This window comes from Anser anser (assembly GCF_964211835.1).
Source record: "Anser anser genome assembly, chromosome: 19".
NCBI lineage: Eukaryota > Metazoa > Chordata > Aves > Anseriformes > Anatidae > Anser > Anser anser.
This window is the reverse complement of record NC_139740.1, coordinates 2394045-2403266: the sequence shown is the minus strand read 5'-3', so window position 1 is coordinate 2403266 and position 9222 is coordinate 2394045.

Genomic DNA, 9222 nt, shown 5'->3' with positions numbered 1-9222 from the left:
GACACAAAACAACAACAAACCCACAACCCCAAACCAACAAACAAACAAACAAAAAACCCACAACACCTGAAACTCCACCAACAGCAGGGCAGCAAATAAAGCAGCTCATATGTTGTGCATGGCCGCATGGCTTGTAAAAGTTTGTTATTAAGTGTATAATCTTTCCAGGAAAATCGGTGTATTACAGCTTATGATTCATGAGTTTCCACCTGAAGCATATAGGTAGGTTTTGCTGTGAAGTGAAAGAAAGGCCAATATGAGGAAGGGGTTTTCAATGTAATTAGTACTCATTTAAAAAAGCTGGGAAGATAAATGGAAATTTGGAAGGTTGTAGGCGTCACACAACTCACCAATGTAATTCTTTATAAATCTTTCTGACAACAGAGTCAGAAAGAGTCAGAAAATTTGATTGGTCTAAGAATGACCTACAATCACATTAAGGATGGGAAAGTAGAATTGGTTTTAGTCCTCATAGATCAGGAATACCCAGCTGCTCCACTTTGGGTTCATCATGGAGCTTCCCTGTGATACAGAATCATATGTACCAATTACACTGGGCATGAATTTTTCTTCATTGTTATGTGAATCTTCCCAATGAGACCCCCTAGGAAAAGTCATTTTTTCTGTTCTCCTTAATACTGAATACTTCTTTCTGTATACTTCATATACCAAATGAGCCTTCATTTTTCAAGGTTCAAGTTTTGCTCTCTATTCCCAGTATAATAAAATCCTTTTTACCAGCCTATATTTTCCTATAGTCAACTGTTGGCTCCTGTATTAAAACAGCATCTCAGTGTGTAGAACTTAAGAGTATCATTATGTCCTGTGGAGTTAAGATAAGTTATATGCAGTCTGCTAGCTTTATAACTGCTAATTCATGGTCATGTGCACCATCACTTAATTCACATGAATTTTAGAAAGAACAATGCCATTTCATTCTCCTTGTCATTAATTTAGCATTTAACCTATTCCCAACTTCTAAGCACTTATGGACACTTTAAAACAAACAAAACAAACCCAAGATGGCATCTCTGAACAGTGAATGGGGTAGACTGTGTCCAGCCAGCTGGCAAATTATTGCAGAAAGTTCTCTGGAACTTGCTAAAGGATCACAGAATGCCTTAGGTTGGAAGGGACCTTAAAAACCACCTATCTCCACCCTCCCTGCCATAGGCATGGATGCCACCCACTAATGAGGTTGGCCAAGGCCCCATCCAGCCTGGCGTTCAATGCTTAGAGGGGTGGGGCACCCACAACTCTAGGCAACCTGTTCCAGTGTCTCACTACTTTTACAGTGAAGAATTTCCTCCTAATGTCTAATCTAAATCTAACCTCTTTTAGTTTAAGGCCATTCCCCCTTGTCATATCATTATCTATGCAAGTACAGAGTCCTTCTCCATCCTTTTTATAAAACCCCTTTAAGTACTGAAAGGCTGCAATGGGGTCTCCCCAGAGCCTTGTCTTCTCCAGGCTGAACATGCCCAGCTCTCTCAGCCTTTCTTCATAGGAGAGGTGCTCCAGCCCTCTGATCATCTTTGTGGCCCTCCTCTAGACTCACATGAACAGGTCCACACCTTTTTTGTGCTGGGGACCCCAAACCTGGATGCATTACAGCAGGTTGGGCCTCATGAGTGCAGAGTAGAGGGGGACAATTACCTCCTTTGACCTGCTGATCACACCTCTTTTGATGCAGCCCAGGATTGAATTGGCCTTCTGGGCTGCAAGTGCACACTGCTGGCTCATGTTGAGCCTTTCGTCCACCAGAACACACAAGTCTCTCCCCATAGGGCTGCTCTCAATGAGTTCTTCTCCCAGTCTGTCCTCCCATCTGAGATTGCCCTGACACGGGTACAGCATCTTGTACTTGGACTTGTTGAACCTCATGAGGTCCACAGGCGCCCACTTCTCAAGTCTGTTCAGGTCCTGTTGAATGGCATCTCTTCCTTCTTTGGTATCAGCTGCACCACTCAGCTTCATGTTGAAGAGGAAAGGGATCTGGGAGTGCTGATCAATGCTCAGCTGAACATGAGCCGGCAGTGTGCCCAGGTGGCCAAGAAGGCCAATGGCATTCTGGCTTGTATCAGAAATAGTGTAGTCAGCAGAACCAGGGAGGTGATCATCCCCCTGTACTCAGCTTTGGTGAGGCCGCACATCAAGTACTGTGTTCAGTTTTGGGCCCCTCACTACAAGAAAGACATTGAGGCCCTGGAGCATGTCCAGAGAAAGGCAACAAAACTGGTGAGGGGTCTGGAGCACAAGTCTTATGAGGAGCAGCTGAAGGAGCTAGGATTGTTTAGTCTGGAGAAGAGGAGGCTCAGGGGAGACCTCATTGCACTCTGCAACTTCCTGAAGGGAGGTTGTGATGAGGACGGAGTTGGCCTCTTTTCTCAGATAACTAATGATAGGACTTGAGAAAATGGCCACAAGTTGCACCTGGGGAGATTTAGATTAGATATCAGGAAAACCTTTTTCTCTCAAAGAGCGGTCGTGTACTGGTATGGCCTGCCCAGGGAGGTGGTGGAGTCACCGTCCCTTGTGGTGTTCAAGAAGTGCCTGGACAAGGTACTACAAGATATAATTTAGTAGGTTAGTGGGTAGTACTGGTGATAGGAGGATGGTTGGACTAGATGATCTTGTTGGTCCTTTCCAACCTTGTGTTTCTATGACTCTATGATTCTATTTTGTCTGCAAACTTGCTGAGGATGGACTCAATCCCACCATCTATGTCATTGATGAAGATATTGAAAAGTACCGGTCCCCAGACAGAACCCCGAGGGACACTGCTTGTCACCAGCCTCCACCTGGACGTAGAACCATTGACTACTACTCTCTGGGTGCAGCCATTGAGCAAATTCCTTATCCACTGGATGGTCCACCCTTCAAATCCAAATTTTTCCAATTTAGAGATTAGGATGTCACGTGGGACTGTGTCAAAAGCCTTACAGAAGTCCAAGTAGATGACAATCAGTCGGTCTTCCCTTATCAACTTATACAGTCACTCCATCATAGAAGGCAACCAGACTGGAAAGAATGTCAGTCAGGCTTTTGTACCATGAAATACTGTGGTCATTTTATTTCAGATCATTTGACACAATTAAGTGTCATGGGTGTGACTTATAAGTAAAATTCAGAGGCACAGATACACAGAGCAACAGCTGTGCTGGTTACCTAGAGTACAGCAGAAATTAATGAGAGAAACAGACATATCAATGATGCAATTCATGTAATCCTAAAGTTTACATCAGATAAATCACAGGCTACAGGCACCTATTTCTTCCCATTGATTAAGAAGGGCGTTAAGTGAGGTAAAGAGTGATGAAACTCCTCCAGCCAGTCTGGCCCAGGACCTCTCCTGTCCCACCACTGGAATCCAGCCCAGTGCCTGAGGACACAGGGTCTCTGCCCAGGCTTGGGGACATGGAAGCCACTTTTCTTTTTGCAGGTTCAACTGGTAGCAAAGCTGAGCGCATATCCCAGAGACACACAGGCAGAGACAAGACACCGACATAACTGGTCCCACAGGCTGCCCCAGCCAAGGGCTGTCTTCAGCAGCACTTACATAGAGGACTCATGGAAAACAGACACAGACAGCAGAGACCCCTTCCTCCTTTCTGGCCAGTAGAGATAGAAGTTCCCTAGTGAAGGCACAGACACACAGCACTTTACATGTTCCCAAGCACACACATATTTGTGGATGCTCCAAATACCTGGTATTGTCCTTCTGTCTGTCCAGCATCACTACCCAGATCCCGGGCCTGCCTTGCAGCACACACACACACGCTTGTGGAGAGAGAGAGTGAATACACAGAGAAAGTTACAAAAAGATTTAATGAGTAAAATTAGTAAAAAGATAGGGGTGATCAGGCACAGGGCTCAGCCAGCCAAGCATTATGACAGGCCCATTTTTACACGTGACCAGCCCTTTATACTCTTTTCTACCTATCCCTGCTCTTTGTTCCCCCTGTTCCCCCTTCCCCTGCACACCCCATGAGTTTTCAGAGCTCTGTAGTTTCTGCGCCCTCCCAGTATGGGGCCCCTTGGTTCACAATCTTACCAGGTTCAACCTTCCTGGAAGTAGCACCTGTAACTTGTTAGGAGTTACAATTAGTAAACAATCAGTGTGATTGGGAGGACTGTTTCTTGTAACTGTCTCCCACTTTGGAAGTTCCCCATCAGATAACCCTGCTGGAATAAACATTCCTACATACTCATATGCTTTCATAAGTTAATGTGATAAACTAACTGTGATTTGTTTACCATCACCACAGCCTTTCTTATTATCCCTTGTTGCCTAGGAATGAGGTCCTTGACTAGGTACCCGTAAAAGAACAGACACTCCCCTTCTACATTACCTCACAAAGGGAATATAAGAAGTTAGCTCTAGGTGGGCTGTCTCCAGGGCAAATATCTAAAATAAGGCAAAAGTCTCCTAACTGCTAAGACTTTCCAGTCTCAGAATTCTTTTAAACTCTTCCTTACTTCAAGGGCATTTTTGTCTAGAAATGTCAATTTTATTGGCCAACTTTATTTTGTTTATGTGACATAGTTCTGGTAGCGAGGAGCTGCAGGAGTGGCCTCTTTGAGGAGTCCCCACATTAGATAAGGGCCAGTTCCAGCCAAGTCCAAAGGGATCCACCCCTGGCCAGAGCTGAGCCAATAAGTGACTTTGGTTGCACCTCTGTGAGTGCATACTTCAGAAACAAACAAACAAACAAACAAAAAAAACAAACAACAACAACAATTAAAAAAAAGAAAATTTGACCTGCTGGCCATGGTCCTTTTGATGCAGCCCAGGATACAGTTGGCTTTCTGGGATACAATTGCACGTTGCCAGCTCATGTTGAGCTTCTCATCCACCCGCACCCCCAGGTCCTTCTCCTCAGGGCTGCTTGCAATCCATTCTCCACCCAGCCTGCACTTGTGCTTGGGATGGTGCAGGACCCTTGGACTTGGCCTTGTTGAACTTCATGAAGTTCACACAGGCCCACCTGTCCTCAAGCCTGTCAAGCCTGTCATTCTGGATGACATTCCTTCCCTGCTACATGCTGACTGCATAAAACAGCTCGGTGTCATTAGCAAACTTGCTGAGGGTGCACATGATCCCATGGTCCATGTCACCTACAAAAATGTTAAATATTGCCAGTCCCAACACTGACCTCTGAGGAACACCACTCATTACTGATCTCCACTGGACACTGAGCCATTGACCGCAACTCGCTGAGTGAGATCATCCAGCCAGTTCCTTATCCACTGAGAGGTCCATCCGTCAAATCCATGTATCTCTAATATAGAGACAAGGGTGTCATGTGGGGCAGAGGCAAATGCCTTGCACAAGCCCAGGTGGATGATGTCAGTTGCTCTTACAGAAAGGTCCACCAATGCTTTAACCCCCTACTAGATGTCCACCAGATTTGTCAAGCACGATCTGCCCTTTGTGAAGCCATGTTGGCTGTCACCAGTCATCTCCTTATTTTCCATGTGCCTTAGACTAATTTCCAGGAGGATCTGCTCCATGATCTTGCTGGGCACAGAGGTGAGACTGGCCAGCCTGTAGTTCCTCATTTTTATCCTCATTTATTAAAGTTAGTATTATTAAGGAGTTTAAATAGGATAAAATATTGCTAAGTGAGGCACATAGAAAATACCTTTTTATAAACTCATCACTCAATATATTTTTTTATATCATCATATTTTTATATGCAATATACCATGGATATATAGACAGCGAGGCAGATATGGAGAATCATAGAATTATAGAATGGTTTGGGTTGGAAAGGACCTTAAAGATCATCTAGTTCCAACCCCTTCCATGCGGAGACCTTCCACAGGACCAGGTTGCTCAAAGTCCATTTAACCTGGCCTTAAAACTTCCAGGGATGGGGCATCCATAACTTCTCTGGGTAACCTGTTCTAGTGCCTCACCACACTCACCACGAAGAATTAATTTCTTCCTAATATCTAATCTAAATCTATCCTCTTTCAGTTTGAAGCCACTTCCCCTTGTCCTATTACTATACTCTCTGATAAAGTCCCTCTTCTGCTTTTGCTTTCTTGTAGGCCCCTATATGTACCGGAGAAATGAAATAAAAAATATTAAATATGTGATTTCCCTGGGGGTGGGTGGGTGGAGTTCATAAATATCAGTGGAGAATCCTTGTTCTCATTACCAGAATAAAAACAAAAAAGCACAGGATTAGTGAAAAGTGTGACCTATTTAAAGGGTCAGCTAATCCTTCTTTCCCTCCAGACAGGATAAACTAAAGCTACATTGCTTTTTTACAGATGTTTCATTAATCTGTTCTTTAAAGTCTCCAAAGACAGGCATTCTAAAATTTCTGTGGCAATTTATCCTTGATGCTTAACTATTCTTAGCAGAAATTTCTTGCCCTGTAAATCTCCTTAGTAATTCTAGTGCGTTGTCTACTACAAGAGAAATGGAGAACAGTTTAGTTCTATCCTCTAGGCAGTGCATTTTAGGTATTTGAAAATAGTTCAGATATAGCTTTCTTCTGCTTTGTAGTTTAAAATATATTGTTCAAATATTCTTGAATATTTGAATTCTTTCAAATAATTCTTTCAATTCTTTCAGTTGTGCCTCTTCCACATTTTTAAAGTCAAGTGTTCAAAATCAATGAAGAATTTCTTCTAATAACTGGGAAGTACAAAATGGAACAGAAAGATTATTCAACTTATTTAATGGTAATTCCAACCATTTTCACAGCAAAGTAGTGCAATGTTGATACATGTCTAGCTGTGATGCCCTGATCCTTTTCTAGAGAAATTACCCGGTTATCTTGTTTTTGTGGAGCTGAGAAGAGTTTGGTTATTGCTCAGACACTAAGACAAGTACAACTGAGAACACAGCAAATGACCATTTGAGGGGACAGAGTTCTGCTGAGGAGGAAGAAAATTATACATAAAGTGAATGTTTGACTTCACAGTTAAGAAATAGTCATTCAACCCAAAATAAAAACCCATATCTCCAACAGAAAATAGCTGGAGGTCCAGTCACTACTTCTGACTAACTGTGAACTGCTTCTCTGAGTGAAGTTTCTGATGCTTGTTTATTGAGGACAGAGCAACTGAACCAGAGATATGAGAAAAGGTTAATCTCCCCACCAAATGATGACTATGTATTTCCTTGCACTAAGATTTTCCTTTCACATTTGGTGATTCTTACTGATAGGAAGAGGTAGATTAGTGCAGCTGGTGTTGACCTAGCCACTATGGTTAAGGATAACAAAAAATGTTTTTGTAAATATATTAACAGCAAGAGGAGGGCCAAGGAGAATCTCCATCCTTTAGTGGACACGGGGTGGAATAAGACTACTAAGGACAAGGAAAAGGCTGAGGTTCTTTATGTCTTATTTACATCTGTCTTTACTAGCCAGACCACTTATCCTCAGAGTACTCTGCCTTCAGACCTGGAAGCCTAGGATGGGGAGTAGAAGAAACCCCACAGAGTTCAGCTGGAAACAGTTCACAGAATCACAGAATCAGAATCACAGAATCACAGAATCACAGAATGGGTGGGGGCGGAAGGGACCTCTGAGGATCATCTAGTCCAACCCCTCCTGCAGAGCAGGATCACCTAGAGCACATTGCACAGGATGGCATCCAGGTGGGGTTTTGAATATCTCCAGAGAAGGAGACTCCACAACCTCTCTGGGTAATCTGTTGTAGTGCTCCATCACCCTCCCAGTAAAGAAGTGCCCCCTCATATTTAGCCAGAACCTCCTGTGCTTAAGTTTGTGCCCATTGCCTCTTGTCCTGCCACTGGGCATGACTGAAAAGAGACTGGATTCATCCTCTAAACACCCTCCCCTCAGGTATTTATATATACATTAATGAGATCTCCCCTTGGTCTCCTCTTCTGCAGGCTAAACAGGCCCAGTTCTCTCAGCCTATCCTTGTGCGACAGGTGCTCCAGTCCTCTAATCATCTTAGGAGCCATCCTCTGAACACACCCCAGTAGTTCTATGTCCCTCTTGTATTGGGGAGCCTAGAACTGGACACAATACTCCATGCATGGCCTCACCAGGGCCAAGCAGAGGGAGATGATCACCTCCTTTGAGCTGCTAGCAGCACTCTTCCAAATGCAACCCAGCATCCCCTTGGCCTTTTTGGCCACAAGGGCACATTGCTGCCTCCCTCCTGGTCAGCCTGCTGTCCACCAGGACTGCCAGGTCCCACTCTGCAGAGCTGCAGTCCAGCAGGTCACCTCCCGGCCTTTACTGGTGTTTGGAGTTATTCCTCCCTAGGTGCAGGACCCTGCACTTGCCCTTGTTGAACCTCATGAGGTTCCTCTCAGACCAATCCTCCAGCCTGTCGAGGTCTCTCTGAATGGCAGCACAGCCCTCTGGGGTACCAGCCACTCCTCTGGGCTTTGTGTCATCAGCAAACTTGCTGAGGTTGCACTTTATTCCATCATCCAAATCCTAATGATTTTATAAATCTATGATTCTATGATCCTCCTATGATTCTAACTGGTCTTGTTGTAGCAGTAAGTACGCTTTGGTTTCATGCTTTAGGTAATAATGCAAACAAGGCATTTTCATAGAATCATGAAACCATAGGATCATTAAAGTTGTAAAAGACCTCCAAGATCATCTGGTCCAACCAACACCCTACCAACCAATATCACCCACTAAACCAGGTCCCTAAGTACTAGGTCCAACCTTTCCTTAAACACCCCCAGGAATGGTGACTTCACCACCTCTCTGGGCAACCCGTTCCAATGCCTGGCTACTCTTTCTGAGAAGAAATGTCTCCTAATTTCCAACCTGAACATCTCCTGGAGCAACTTGAGGTCATTCGCTCTAGTTTTTGTCAGTACCTGCAAAACAGCAGGTGGTTTTTCATGATCTCTGAGTGCTGATGGCATAAGGAAGGCCAGAGAAGGGTTTGTGAGACAAAATTTAAGCTCTTAGATGTGAAACTTATGACCCTTGCATTATCTTTCTTTACAGTCTGGTTAATCTCACGGGGTAAGAGAAAGAAGAAGTTAGCACTGAGCATGAACTGGAAAAAATATGGTAGAAAGAGAAGTCTAATGACTAGGAGTGAGAGAACTTCGGGGATCTATGGAATTCACACATTTAACATGACTAATGTACATGCTCATATTGGATATGTTGAGTAACCACCTCACGCAGCACAGTGGACAAGGGAACTCAATATTCAGTGGCTGCTAGAAAAGCATCTCGAAACTTGGAATTTGCA